We start from the raw sequence: 15,525 nt of genomic DNA on the forward strand, positions 1-15,525 counted from the left end.
GTGAGGGGTAATCCATGCGTTAGCCCTCTAGAGCCCTACGCATTAGTCTGACAACAGAAAGGCATGCTGCACCATTCTCTCCGGTTCTATCTCTAATGCTGAGGAACCCCAGACACAGTGGGCTACATAATGATCATTCAAATAATGCACAGTATAATATAGCTTCTATAATTGATGCTCTTACCAGTTAATTCAACTAAACACTTACCCAGTAATTTCCAGTTCTAAATGTAACACAGATCACTATGTGGGGACACTAATACGCTGCGTATCATCACAGGTTGTTCAATGGAGATAGGTATAAACTAGGACTGGGAGACATATCGCTTTGTGATGCTACTCAATAGATGTTGGACAACATTAATGTGTCACACAATATTCACTATAGCCAGATGAGACCAGCGGTCTGTCTGGTCAGTCAAATATGTCATGCAGGTCATTAATTACTTGATATGCTATATGTCACTTCTCACTGACTCCATTTACAGTACATGGCTGGGCATTGGGAGTATTGGAGCTGCTGAGGTAGACAAGTGTTTCTCAATCAGCCTTGTACTAGTTTAAGTCAGTAGTGCTCCAAGGAGGAAGGATTATATAGCCTGTCCCTGGTACTAAACAGGTTGAGAAACACTGAGGTAATAGAGACCCCAGTAGTTACAAAAACATGTTGGTACCTTGAACCCACCCAACACCTTTGGAGTTTCTATGCGACCCTGCAAGTCACATCTTTTTATATACCGGAACTGTTGAGTGGAACAGACTACCGCAACAACTCAAAGCCATGCAGACCATAAATTCATTTAAAAATCATGTCAAAATCTGGCTAATGATCGGGCAATTGAACAACTGTTAATGTCTGTATCTATGAAATGTATCTGTATCTAAGTAATGTTTTTTCACCATGGAATTTAGGGACCACAATGGAAATAAGTCAGATTTTTTTCTGATATCCCTGTCATGTTTTTAAAATATACAGTGCCTTCGGGAAGTATTCAGACCGCTTGAGTTTTTCCACATTTTGTTAGAATACAGGCTCATTCTAAAATTGATTCAATCTTTTTTTCCCCCTCACCAATCTACACACCGTACCCCATAATGACAAAGCAAATACAGTTTTTTAGACATTTTTGCTAATTTATCAAAATAAAAAAAAAGGAAATATCACATTTACATAAGTATTCAGATCCTATACTCAGTACTCTGTTGAAGCACCTTTGGCAGCGATTACAGCCTTAGAGTCTTCTTGGGTATGACGCTACAAGCGTGGCACACCAGCATTTGGGGAGTTTCTCCCATTCTTCTCTGTAGATCCTCTCAAGCTCTGTCAGGTTGGATGGGGAGCGTCGCTGCACAGCTATTTTCAGGTCTCTCCAGAGATATTCGATCAGGTTCAAGTCCGGACTCTGGCTGGGGTACTCAAGGACATTCAGAGACTTGTCCCAAAGCCACACCTGCATTGTCTTGGCTGTGTGCTTAGGGTCGTTGTCCTGTTGGAAGGTGAACCTTCGCCTGCGTCTGAGGTCCAGGGCGCTGTGTAGCAGATTTTCATCAAGAATCTCTCTGTACTTTGCTCCGTTCATCTTTGCCTAGTTCCTGACTAGTCTCCCAGTCCTTGCCGCTGAAAAACATACCCACAGCATGATGCTGCAACCACTATTCTTCACCGTAGGATGGTGCCAGGTTTCCTCCAGACGTGACGCTTGGCATTCAGGCCAAAGAGTTCAATCTTGGCTTCATCAAACCAGAGAATCTTGTTTCTCATGGTCTGAGAGTCTTTAGGTGACTTTTGGCAAACTCCAAGCAGGCTGTCATGTGCCTTTTACTGAGGAGTGGCTTTTGTCTGGCCACTCTACCATAAAGGCCTGATTGAGGGAGAGCTGCAGAGATGGTTGTCCTTCTGGAAGATTCTCCCATCTCCACAGAGAATCTCTAGTGCTCTGTCAGAGTGACCATCGCATTCTTGGTCTACACCTGCTTCAAAGTGCTTCTACATCTGCTTTGCTTGCTGTTTGGGGTTGTAGGCTGAGGTTTCTATACAGCACTTTTTGACATCAGCTGATGTAAGAAGGGCTTTATAAATACATTTGATTGATTGATTGGTCACCTCCCTGACCAAGGCCCCTTTCCCCTAATTGCTCAGTTTGGCTGGGCGGCCAGCTCTAGGAAGAGTCTTGGTGGTTCCAAACTTATTCCATTTAAGAATGATGGAGGCCACTGAGTTCTTGGGCACCTTCAATGCTGCAGAAATGTTTTGGTATCCTTCCCCAGATCTGTTTCTTGACACAATCCTGTCTCGGAACTCTACGGACAATTCCTTCGACTTCATGGCTTGGTTTTTGCTCTGACATGCACTGTCATCGGTGGGACCTTGTATAGACAGGTGTGTGCCTTTCCAAATCATGACCTCATCCCGTCAGTTGAGGATGCCTGGTCATTCTTTAAAAGTAACTTCCTCACCATTTTAGATAAGCATGCTCCGTTCAAAAAATGCAGAACTAAGAACAGATACAGCCCTTGGTTCACCCCAGACCTGACTGCCCTCGACCAGCACAAAAACATCCTGTGGCGGACTGCAATAGCATCGAATAGTCCCCGTGATATGCAACTGTTCAGGGAAGTCCGGAACCAATACACGCAGTCAGTCAGGAAAGCTAAGGCCAGCTTCTTCAGGCAGAAGTTTGCATCCTGTAGCTCCAACTCCAAAAAGTTCTGGGACACTGTGAAGTCAATGGAGAACAAGAGCACCTCCTCCCAGCTGCCCACTGCACTGAGGCTAGGTAACACGGTCACCACCGATAAATCCATGATTATCGAAAACTTCAATAAGCATTTCTCAACGGCTGGCCATGCCTTCCGCCTGGCTACTTCAACCTCGGCCAACAGCCCCGCCCCCCCTCCGCTGCTCCTCGCCCAAGCCTCTCCAGGTTCTCCTTTACCCAAATCCAGATAGCAGATGTTCTGAAAGAGCTGCAAAACCTGGACCCGTTCTGGGCTTGACAATCTGGACCCTCTATTTCTGAAACTATCCGCCACCATTGTCGCAACCCCTATTACGGCCTGTTCAACCTCCTTTCATATCGTCTGAGATCCCCAAGGATTGGAAAGCTGCCGCAGTCATCCCCCTCTTCAAAGGGGGAGACACCCTGGACCCAAACTGTTACAGACCTATATCCATCCTGCCCTGCCTATCTAAGGTCTTCGAAAGCCAAGTCAACAAACAGGTCACTGACCATCTCGAATCCCACTGTACCTTCTCCGCTGTGCAATCTGGTTTCCGAGCCGGTCACGGGTGCACCTCAGCCACACTCAAGGTACTAAACGATATCATAACCGCCATCGATAAAAGACAGTACTGTGCAGCCGTCTTCCTCGACCTTGCCAAGGCTTTCGACTCTGTCAATCACCATATTCTTATCGGCAGACTCAGTAGCCTCGGTTTTTCGGATGACTGCCTTGCCTGGTTCACCAATTACTTTGCAGACAGAGTTCAGTGTGTCAAATCGGAGGGCATGCTGTCCGGTCCTCTGGCAGTCTCTATGGGGGTGCCACAGGGTTCAATTCTCGGGCCGACTCTTTTCTCTGTATACATCAATGATGTTGCTCTTGCTGCGGGCGATTCCCTGATCCACCTCTACGCAGACGACACCATTCTATATACTTTCGGCCCGTCATTGGACACTGTGCTATCTAACCTCCAAACAAGCTTCAATGCCATACAACACTCCTTCCGTGGCCTCCGACTGCTCTTAAACGCTAGTAAAACCAAATGCATGCTTTTCAACCGATCGCTGCCTGCACCCGCATGCCCGCCTAGCATCACCACCCTTGATGGTTCCGACCTAGAATATGTGGACATCTATAAGTACCTAGGTGTCTGGCTAGACTGCAAACTCTCCTTCCAGACTCATATCAAACATCTCCAATCGAAAATCAAATCAAGAGTCGGCTTTCTATTCCGCAACAAAGCCTCCTTCACTCACGCCGCCAAGCTTACCCTAGTAAAACTGACTATCCTACCGATCCTCGACTTTGGCGATGTCATCTACAAAATGGCTTCCAACACTCTACTCAGCAAACTGGATGCAGTCTATCACAGTGCCATCCGTTTTGTCACTAAAGCACCTTATACCACCCACCACTGCGACTTGTATGCTCTAGTCGGCTGGCCCTCGCTACATATTCGTCGCCAGACCCACTGGCTCCAGGTCATCTACAAGTCCATGCTAGGTAAAGCTCCGCCTTATCTCAGCTCACTGGTCACGATGGCAACACCCATCCGTAGCACGCGCTCCAGCAGGTGTATCTCACTGATCATCCCTAAAGCCAACACCTCATTTGGCCGCCTTTCGTTCCAGTACTCTGCTGCCTGTGACTGGAACGAATTGCAAAAATCGCTGAAGTTGGAGACTTTTATCTCCCTCACCAACTTCAAACATCAGCTATCTGAGCAGCTAACCGATCGCTGCAGCTGTACATAGTCTATTGGTGAATAGCCCACCCATTTTCACCTACCTCATCCCCATACTGTTTTTATTTATTTATTTTTCTGCTCTTTTGCACACCAATATCTCTACCTGTACATGACCATCTGATCATTTATCACTCCAGTGTTAATCTGCAAAATTGTAATTATTCGCCTACCTCATGCCTTTTGCACACATTGTATATAGACTCCCCCTTTGTTTTCTACTGTGTTATTGACTTGTTAATTGTTTACTCCATGTGTAACTCTGTGTTGTCTGCTCATACTGCTATGCTTTATCTTGGCCAGGTCGCAGTTGCAAATGAGAACTTGTTCTCAACTAGCCTACCTGGTTAAATAAAGGTTAAATAAAAAATTTAAAAAATGTCCAATCATTTGAATTTAACACAAGTGGACTCCAATTAAGTTGTAAAAACATCTCAAGGATGATCAATGGAAACAGGATGCACCTGAGCTCAGTTTCGAGTCTCTTAGCAAAGGGTCTGAATACTCATGTAAATAAGGTATTTTTTTATTTGGATTTTCATACATTGCAAATATTTCTAAAAATCTGTTTTTGTTTTGCCATTATGGGGTATTGTGTGTAGATTGATGAGGATTTGTATTTATTTAATCTATTTTAGAATAAGGATGTAACGTAACAAAATGTTGAAAAATTCAAGCGGTCTGAATACTTTCCGAATCAACAATTTGTACTGTGTGTGTTTTTTAACTAGAAAATAAAATCAATCAATCAAGTCAACAAAACCAGTGTTTGTAGCCAAGCCAGAGTCTTAATTAAACCGGGAAAATAACTTGCTGAGACCCATCATCAATGAGTTCTTACCCACTGTTTGGGAAACACTGCCCATGGAGTGGAACACAGCAACAGAGGCTCACACTAGGCTGTAAAATCCATGACCCCTAGGTTCATTAGTTTCTTTACCAGGTTAGTGGAACATATCTTTGACCATTCATTATATTCCTCTCAAAAACATTACCATGCTGTAGTAAAAATGTCTAGGCTAACACACAGGTCATAATCTGAACTATGCCCTTTGAAGAATATGCATGGTCTTCCATCCTCCCTGTGTCGACTCTAGTGCATCATATTCCAGAGCCTTTTAGCCCATTGATCCGAATATAAGCATCTCTGCCTGTGGTGATGTGATATACGGCGACATCAGGCGCTACTGTATATTGACCCTCATTAAACCAGCACTAGGGCTCAATGAACGGCCATCAAGTTATGGCCGAATGAGAGAGAGAGAGAGAGAGAGAGAGAGAGAGAGAGAGAGAGAGAGAGAGAGAGAGAGAGAGAGAGAGAGGGGCTAGGCTATAATTTTAGCATGCATACATGTTTCTGTAGAGGAGCTAAACCCCGTTCCTCTCCTCTGGGACGGTTGGTTGTCTCGGCCTGATATCAAAGGGAATACATGCCGACTCTGTTGCCATGGTGAGCCTAATTCAGCTTGGATGTCTCCTAATTGGAAAGCATGGATGGAGAAAACGAGAAAAAATAAGAGAAAAACATCAGAGTCATTATCATTAATAGGAATCAATAGTCGCTGGCCTAGGTGCTCGGGCTGTGGCAGTATCGATAGGTGAAGGGGGAGAGGTGAGGGGGGAGGAATCAGAGGAGAGCTGTGACAGGGGGAGGGAGGGAGGAAGGGGGTTCATACAAATCAATGGAGGAGCCTTTAACTTAAATGATTGCCGCTCAGAGTAGAAAAGCCAGGTAGAGAAATACTTTAAAGCTGAACGTACCGTATACCACAGATAATTTACATACTCAGGGTCCGCTCTCTCTAGTTGTCAGTGTTTTACCACCTGACGTTCTGTGCACTAAATGGCAGTGTGAGTGCATTACAGTACCGTGAGGTGGGAAGGCAGGGGCACTTACTTCTGTCAATGCTGTAGGTGGGAGCTAGCCTTTTGTTCATAACGCTATAAAAACAAATGGAACTGTAAATGTCAATCTCCAATTTCATGCACAAAAATGCAGCATTGCAGAATGGAATGAGAAGATCTAAAACTCCACTCTGTCTGTTAAACCAACAAACGAAGAAACAACAAGTCAATTGGAAATAGAGGTCGACCGATTAATTGGAATGGCCGATTAATTAGGGCCGATTTCAAGTTTTCATAACAATCGGAAGTTGGTATTTTTGAGCGCCGATATTGCCGATTTTTAATATATTTTTTTTTATACCTTTATTTAACTAGGCAAGTCAGTTAAGAACACATTCTTATTTTCAATGACGGCCTAGGAATGGTGGGTTAACTGCCTTGTTCAGGGGCAGAACGACAGATTTTCACCTTGTCAGCTCGGGGGATCCAATCTTGCAACCTTACAGTTAATTAGTCCAACGCTCTAACCACCTGCCTCTCATTGCACTCCACGAGGAGCCTGCCTGTTACGCGAATGCAGTAGAAGCCAAGGTAAGTTGCTAGCTAGCATTAAACTTATCTTATAAAAAACAATCATAATCACTAGTTATGCACATGGTTGATGATATTACTAGTTTATCTAGCGTGTCCTGAGTTGCATATAATCGATGCAGTGCGTAGCGTTGCTCCAATGTGTACCTAACCATAAACACCAATGCCTTAAAATCAATACACAGAAGTATATATTTTTAAACCTGCATATGTAGCTAAAAGAAATCCAGTTTAGCAGGCAATATTAACCAGGTGAAATTGTGTCACTTCTCTTGCGTTCATTGCACGCAGAGTCAGGGTATATGCAACAGTTTGGGCAGCCTGGCTCATTGCGAACGAATTTGCCAGAATTTTACGTAATTATGACATAACATTGAAGGTTGTGCAATGTAACAAGAATATTTAGACTTAGGGATGCCACCTGTTAGATAAAATACCGAACGGTTCCGTATTTCACTGAAATAAATGTTTTGTTTTCGAAATGATAGTTTCCGGATTCTAACATATTAATGACCAAAGGCTCGTATTTGTGTGTTATTATAATTAAGTCTATGATTTGATAGAGCAGTCTGCCTGAGCGATGCTAGGCAGCAGCAGGCTCGTAAGCATTAATTCAAACAGCACTTTCATGCGTTTTGCCAGCAGCGCTTCGCAAGCACATCGCTGTTTATGACTTCAAGCCTATCAGCCTAATGGCTGGTGTAACCGATGTGAAATGTCTAGCTAGTTAGCGGGGTACTCGCTAAAAGCGTTTCAAATGTCATTCGCTCTGAGACGTAGTTATTCCCCTTAACCTGCATGGGTAACGCTGCTTCGAGTGTGGCTGTTGTCGATGTGTTCCTGGTTCGATCCCAGGTAGGGGCGAGGAGAGGGACGGAAGCTATACTGTTACACTGTGTAACGGTTTTCTTTAGGTGAAGGAGAGGCGGACCAAAATGCAGCGTGGTGGTTATTCATGTTCTTTAATTTATAAAGACACTACACATGAAATAACTAACAAAAACAACAAACGTGAGAAAACCTAAAACAGTCCTATCTGGTGCAAACACAAAGACAGGAACAATCACCCACAAACAGTGAAACCCAGGCTACCTAAGTATGATTCTCAATCAGAGACAACTAATGACACCTGCCTCTGATTGAGAACCATACTAGGCCGAAACATAGAAATAACCCAAAACATAGAAGAACAAACAGACTGCCCACCCAACTCACGCCCTGACCATACTAAATAAATACAAAACTACTAAAAAACATACTAAAAAAATACAAAAGGTCAGAACGTGACACACTGGCAATACTATAGTGACTATAAGAACATCCAATAGTCAAAGGTATATGAAATACAAATGGTATAGAGAGAAATAGTCCTATAAATACTATTTTAACTACAACCTAAAACCTCTTACCTTGGAATATTGAAGTCTCATGTTAAAAGAAACCACCAGCTTTCAAATGTCCTCATGTTCTGAGCAAGGAACTCAAACGTTAGCTTTTTTACATGGCACATATAGTACTTTTACTTCTCCAACACTTTGTTTTTGCATTATTTAAACCAAATTGAACATGTTTCATTATTTATTTGAGGCTAAATGGATTTTATTGATGTATTATATGAAGTTAAAATAAGTGTTCATTCAGTATTGTTGTAATTGTCATTATTACAAATACATTTTAAAAAATCGGCCAATTACTCGGTATCTGCTTTTTTGGTCCTCCAATAATCGGTATCGGTATCAGCGTTGAAAAATCATAATCGGTCGACCTCTAATTGGAAACCATATTTGTGATCTCGTGATCCCACATTTCTTTGTCTATACTGTACGTGGAATAGATCAGTAGCATCTCTTGATCTATAATCAGTCATAACAGCACAATACTGCAGTGTGTCAATGGCAGTACTTTTGATACATGAGGGATGGTAATGCAATGTCAGCCTTTGAGGGGGGTGTTAGGTCATCACTGAATAAACCTTCCTACAGTGAATCTGTTATTATTGTGTTCTGTCTGATACATTAGGTTCACTTTCCATTAATCTCCTTCCCAAACACTTCAGCCCAAATGCACTTTGCGCAATAGCCAGGGGACGAGGTTAACTTTCCACAAATAACTTTGTGAAAATACCACAGATAACAGCACCTGCTGCTGGTTTAGGTCAGTTCCCCCTACAAAACTCTAAAAAGGTTCAAGACACAAATAAGGACTTTCCTTCCTTCCCAACTCGAAAAAAAGGTTCCCCTATCATTTATCCATGTCAAATTATTTTAAATTAAAATGGAGAATGAATAATTGATTTATTCATTAGTGGAAGATGACATCCTGTAAGAGTTAATAAAACTTCATCTCTAAAAATGGCCTTGAGACATACATCCCCCTGTAATTCATCATGCGAGTTAGTTTCCTGTGTTGCATCTTCTATTCACTTCAGTCATGACTCGTGACTGAAACAAACTATTGAAGAATTCATACACTGAAGAGTATGTTTTGCACAGTGTTTCCAATACATAGAAAGCCTGCATTTTGTTCATATCAACTGATGTTCTTACCAGTCAATATTTACAGTAAAATACACTACTAGTACATCATACTGTATGCACCTCTCTATATACTCCTGCGCCAACAGGTTGCAAGAGGCTAGTCTTCTTTTGCAATCACATTCATAGTAGCTTTTCCTCAGACTGAGCAACCCACATCTGTCACACCCTGGTCTTAGTATTTTGTGTTTTCTTTATTATTTTGGTCAGGCTAGGGTGTGACATGGGTTTTGTGTGTGTGGTGTGTTTTGTCTTGGGGTTTTCGTACGTATTGGGATTGTGGCTTAGTGGGGTTTTCTAGGTAAGTCTATGGCTGTCTGGAGTGGTTCTCAATCAGAGGCAGGTGTTTTTCGTTGTCTCTGATTGGGAACCATATTTAGGCAGCCATATTCTTTGAGTGTTTCGTGGGTGATTGTTCCTGTCTTTGTTGTCACCAGATAGGTTGTTTAGGTTTTCACACATTTATTGTTTTGTTAGTTTATTCATGTATAGTTTTCTTCATTAAAAAACATGAATAACCACCACGCTGCATTTTGGTCCGCTTCTCCTTCACCTAAAGAAAACCGTTACAACATCCAGTGATCCAGAGGGAATACAAAGAGGATAAGAGATCCCCAAATCACCCTTCATATTCCCTCTATGCAATCATTACACATCTCCCCCAGGAGAACCACATTGGTTCAACAACTCTGTTTCTGTTTTCCACAAGAGAGCGGCTAGCACTGATTATGGCTTTTACATATTGGAGGAGTGGAGGAACAAATGTGAAAGCTTATTTTCCTGGTCCCCTCTGGGCCACGTTTCTCCCATTACCTCTACGTCTCCCTTGAAATAATGTATGCGTCCCAAATGAGTACTCATTTTGTTTTGACCAGAACCCTGTAGTAGCGTGCTAGGGGGAATAGGGTGTCATTTAGGATGCAGATAATGCCACATTGTCTCCACTGAACCTTCCCCTATATCACATCACCACGGTGCTCTCCTCTGTCTGAGACTGAGACCTTATTGTTCACACAGAGCCCAAACAAATACAACGCCGGTTTACCGGACCATTTCCCTGAGAATCTCCATTGAAAGCTATTTTTTTTGTCCAGGACTAGGCTTTGTAATCTGTGTCCGGGAAACCGGCCCCCCAGTATCTAGAATAGATCTTAGTAACAAAGCTTCATCTGAAATGTCATTGCCAGAATCCATAAATGAAATTGTGTAATGAAGCATATATGGGACTGTATGAAGTGAAGGTCTTCAGTTAAAACATTCTACTGCAATGGTTTTACAAGTTGGATTGTACAACCCAGAATGATGGGTTTGAAAGGATGAAGTGTCTGATTTTGTGTTGATTTGATTTACAACCCACAATGAAGGGTTTGAAAGTGTCTGTGGTTTTATGAGTTGACTTTGTTTACTTACTCCTTTGATAGTTTAAGTAATAACCAAATTAATACAATGTAATAATAATTATCACAGTGAGTGATAAGAGGTAATGTGATGGAAAATGTTTGCTTTTCTAATAACCAATTTCTGTGTTTATGCAAGTGACTGATTGATCATCCTGGGAGGAATCCTCACTATCAGTATCTGCAATTTGGCAGTACGCCCAGAACCTTGTTTTGTGAACAGAAAGGATATCTGTTTCAAGGTCTCAGCGTGGAGAGAATAAGCCTTGTGAGGTATTGGTCAGTCACATGCATGAACCAAATGTTAATGACAAATTAATTATGAATAAGCTAAATCGTGCAAATATAACTTGTCTGTGTAAGCAGCATATAAGAGAACTAACGGGACTGCCCTGGGGGAGCTCCTGACTGACATGTGTACATGATGCATTGAGTTGGTTGGAACCTCTCCAGCATGCTGATAACAAAGAATGATTCATTTAATATTGACTTCAGGTGTCCCTGGTGGTAATTTCCACGACACTAGGATGGATGAACACCGTAAATACCAGTACATACACAAAATGCTCTGCTTGCATGTATTGCTGATTTAACAAACAAAACCCTAAGCACTATCAGAGGGAGAGCGAGAGAGTGAGGATTATTGGAAATGTTAGATCATCTCTCCTCCAATAAACAGCAGTACTAAATCCAGTTGTAGAATTACACCAGTGGTTCTTTGGTCACTCTATCCACAATCACATTTTGCTCTACCATCCTCTATAGGTCAAGTATCCCCAGGTTTACCCATAACCCAGGTTGAGAACCACTGAATTCCACCATTAAAAACCCTGTTTTGGAGGACAGGAAGTGGGCATTTGGGACCCAAATTAGTGACTGTGATGTGGTGGTTCCAGGAAGCCTTGGGAAGTTACACTTTATGACTAACCAACTGCTCATTACTGGGCTGGGACACATTCTTCTATTACAATAGGCTCTGAGATGGAGCTGAACTTTCTGTATAGTCTGTCTAAATTTAAAAGGTAATAAACCCATAGCTTCTCCAGTGTAGTCTCCATGTGAGACAGTGCCACCTGCTGGTGATAAATATATATACTACTGGTATTCAAGTACACAAAGTATATCTGTATTTTAATGAACAAAATGCAAACATCGATCATAATTTCATGCAAATGATTTACTGTTACATGTCCCAATATAATATTGAGAACATATTGAAACTGAAATACTAGGAATCTATAAAGGATCTGTTGCAAAATCAAATCCCATACAAAACCAGTAGTGAATCCTTCAGACAAGCTTTTCAGACATTGGTGAAACACAGCGACACATTAGTCACCCCAAACGCAAAAGAGTTTGAGAAATACCCATCTGCCCTCTGTCTTCCACTGCTATGCAGTGCAGGGCACATAGTTCAGGTCAAACTCTGGCTCAGCGAAGTCCAGGTTGAGGGTGGGTGGGTGGCAAAATGCTGTGGTAGCAGGCCAGAGCAGTGAAGGCTGCCTCTAGGGCCCCGGCAGCCCCCAGGAGAAGCCCCATGGCCCCTTTAGTGGAGGGAACAGCCAGGGTGGCGGCGTGCTGCTGGAACAGTCTCTTGATGGCAGTGTTCTCTTCAGAATCACCTAGTGGTGTAGAGGTGGCATGTGCATTCCCATATGTCACATGGGCTGGTTCCACACCAGTGTCTCAGAGTGCTGCAGACATGCACCTGGAAGAAGAACAGGAGAATGAAAGTGGACTGTAAAAATGCCATGACTTCAAATATGTTCACAATTTCATTTAAAAAAATCATTAAAAAAAGTTTTAAAATAGGCTTAAGATTTTTAAATGTTTTATGTCATGGTCAAGTTGATAGATTTTGATATTGGTACTGGCTACAGTACATCTCAATGATTCCTTAACACAAATAGTATGCACCTGGTGAAAGAGTGCTATAAACCCCATCCATGACTATTACCTGATGGCTCCATCTCCGTCAGCAGTGGGGGCTGTGATGTGGCTGGCGTCCCCTGACAGGCCATACCCCAGCATACACCCTGGCCCCCCTCCTCACAGCATGCTCCCACTCCTCCAGGAACACCACCGCAGACCCTTCACCCATCACAAACCCACCCCTCTCTGGGTGTAAGGGCCGTGATGCCAGCCTGGGCTGGTCGTTCCAATGGGTACCCAAAGCCCTTCAAGTAAATGTAAAAGTTGAATTACACCCACATAGCAGTCAATACCAACTGGAATCCATGAACATATAAATGGCGTAGGCATATCTTAATACATATGTAAAATGTATAAAAAGGACAGACTAGATGTGTACTAACAACAACAATAACACACAAAAAAACAAATATCCTGGAATCTTCAAGATTTACCTCGCCCTCGCAAACCCCGCAATTGACAGAGTTCCCACACAGGCTTCTGTCCCACACACTACCATGGCGACAGCGTCTCCGTGGGCAATGAACCTGGCTGCGTCACCGAGGGCATGGTCTCCAGTTGTGCAGGCGGTGGACACGGCGTGGTTGGGGCCTTTTAGTTTGTGCTTAATGCTGACGTGACCTGCAGCCATGTTGACCAGGATACGAGGCACAAAGGGGCTGACCTAGAATACAATCATAGTCCCTGTGCCCAAGAACACAAAGACAACCTGCGTAAATGACTACAGACCCGTAGCACTCACGTCCATAGCCATGAAATGCTTTGAAAGGTTGGTAATGGCTCACATCAACACCATTATTCCAGAAACCCTAGACCCACTCCAATTTGCATACCGCCCAAACAGATCCACAGTGGATGCAATCTCTATTGCACTCCACACTGCCCTTTCCCACCTGGACAAAAGGAACACTTATGTGAGAATGCTATTCATTGACTACAGCTCAGCGTTCAACACCATAGTGCCCTCAAAGCTCATCACTAAGCTAAGGATCCTGGGACTAAACACCTCCCTCTGCAACTGGATCCTGGACTTCCTGACAGGCCACCCCCAGGTGGTGAGGGTAGGTAGCAACACATCTGCCATGCTGATCCTCAACACTGGAGTTCGCCAGGGGTGCTTGCTCTGTCCCCTCCTGTACTCCCTGTTCACCCACGACTGCATGGCCAGGCACAACTCCAACACCATCATTAAGTTTGCAGACGACACAACAGTGGTAGGCCTGATCACCGACAACGATGAGACAGCCTATAGGGGGGAGGTCAGAGACCTGGCCGGGTGGTGCCAGAATAACAACCTATCCCACAATGTAACCAAGACTAAGGAGATGATTGTGGACTACAGGAAAAGTAGGATCGAGCACGCCCCCCATTCTCATCGATGGGGCTGTAGTAGAACAGGTGGAGAGCTTCAAGTTCCTTGGTGTCCACATCAGCAACAAACTAGAATGGTCCAAACACACCAAGACAGTCATGAAGAGGGCACAACAAAGCCTAATCCTCCTCAGGAAACTAAAACGATTTGGCATGGGTCCTGAGATCCTCAAAAGGTTCTACAGCTGCAACATCGAGGGCATCCTGACTGGTTGCATCACTGCCTGGTAAGGCAACTGCTAGGCCTCTGACCGCAAGGCACTACAGAGGGTAGTGCGTACGACCCAGTACATTACTGGGGCTAAGCTGCCTGCCACCCAGGACCTCTACACCAGGCGGTGTCAGAAGAAGGCCCTAAAAATTGTCAAAGACCTCAGCCACCCCAGTCATAGACTGTTCTCTCTACTACCGCATGGCAAGCAGAACCGGAGTGCCAAGTCTAGGACAAAAAGGCTTCTCAACAGTTTTTACCCCCAAGCCATAAGACTCCTGAACAGGAAATCAAATGGCTACCCGGACTATTTGCATTGTGTGCAAAGCCAAAGCCTATTTTTACGCTGCTGCTACTCTCTGTTTATCATATATGCATAGTCACTTTAACTATACATTCATGTACATACTACCTCAATCGGGCCGACCAACCAGTGCTCCCGCACGTTGGCTAACCTGCATTGTGTCCCGCCACCCGCCAAACCCTCTTTTACGCTACTGCTACTTTCTGTTCATTATATATGCATAGTGACTTTAACCATATCTACATAAACATACTACTTCAATCAGCCTGACTAACCGGTGTCTGTATGTAGCCTCGCTACATCCTCGCTACTGTGTATATAGCCTGTCGTTTTACTGTTGTTTCATTTCTTTACTTACCTATTGTTTACTTAATACCTTTTTTGCACTATTGGTTAGAGCATGTAAGTAAGCATTTCACTATAAGGTTTTCTTTATTCCATGTGCAACTCTGTGTTGTTGTTTGTGTCACACTGCTATGCTTTATCTAGGCCAGGTCGCAGTTGCAAATGAGAACTTGTTCTCAACTAGCCTACCTGGTTAAATAAAAGGTGAAATAAAAAATAAAATAAAAAATAGAATAAATCATACCAAGTTTGATGATTCTGTTATAATCAGTGAAAACGTTATTGATTTATATAGCTTTAAATTGCATTTTATAGATGTTGTGTATTTCTATCATGTCAAAACTGGATTTTTTTCCCTCAAAACAAAGGTTGTAAAAGTATGCTAGACATTTATAGAATAAATCATATCTAGTTTGATGTTTATATGACAAACGGTGAATTAGTTATTGATTTATACAGTTTTAAATGGCATTTGATAGATTTTATGTATTTCTATCAAGTCAAAACTGTAATTTTTCCTCAAAACA

At 43.0% G+C, this 15,525-nt stretch overlaps 1 pseudogene; it reads right to left on the reverse strand.

Moving 5' to 3' along the window:
• Positions 1 to 11,939: 11,939 nt before the first annotated feature.
• On the reverse strand, positions 11,940 to 14,810 carry LOC110489409 (annotated as a pseudogene).
• Positions 14,811 to 15,525: the final 715 nt, after the last annotated feature.

This window comes from Oncorhynchus mykiss, chromosome 32, assembly GCF_013265735.2.
Source record: "Oncorhynchus mykiss isolate Arlee chromosome 32, USDA_OmykA_1.1, whole genome shotgun sequence".
NCBI lineage: Eukaryota > Metazoa > Chordata > Actinopteri > Salmoniformes > Salmonidae > Oncorhynchus > Oncorhynchus mykiss.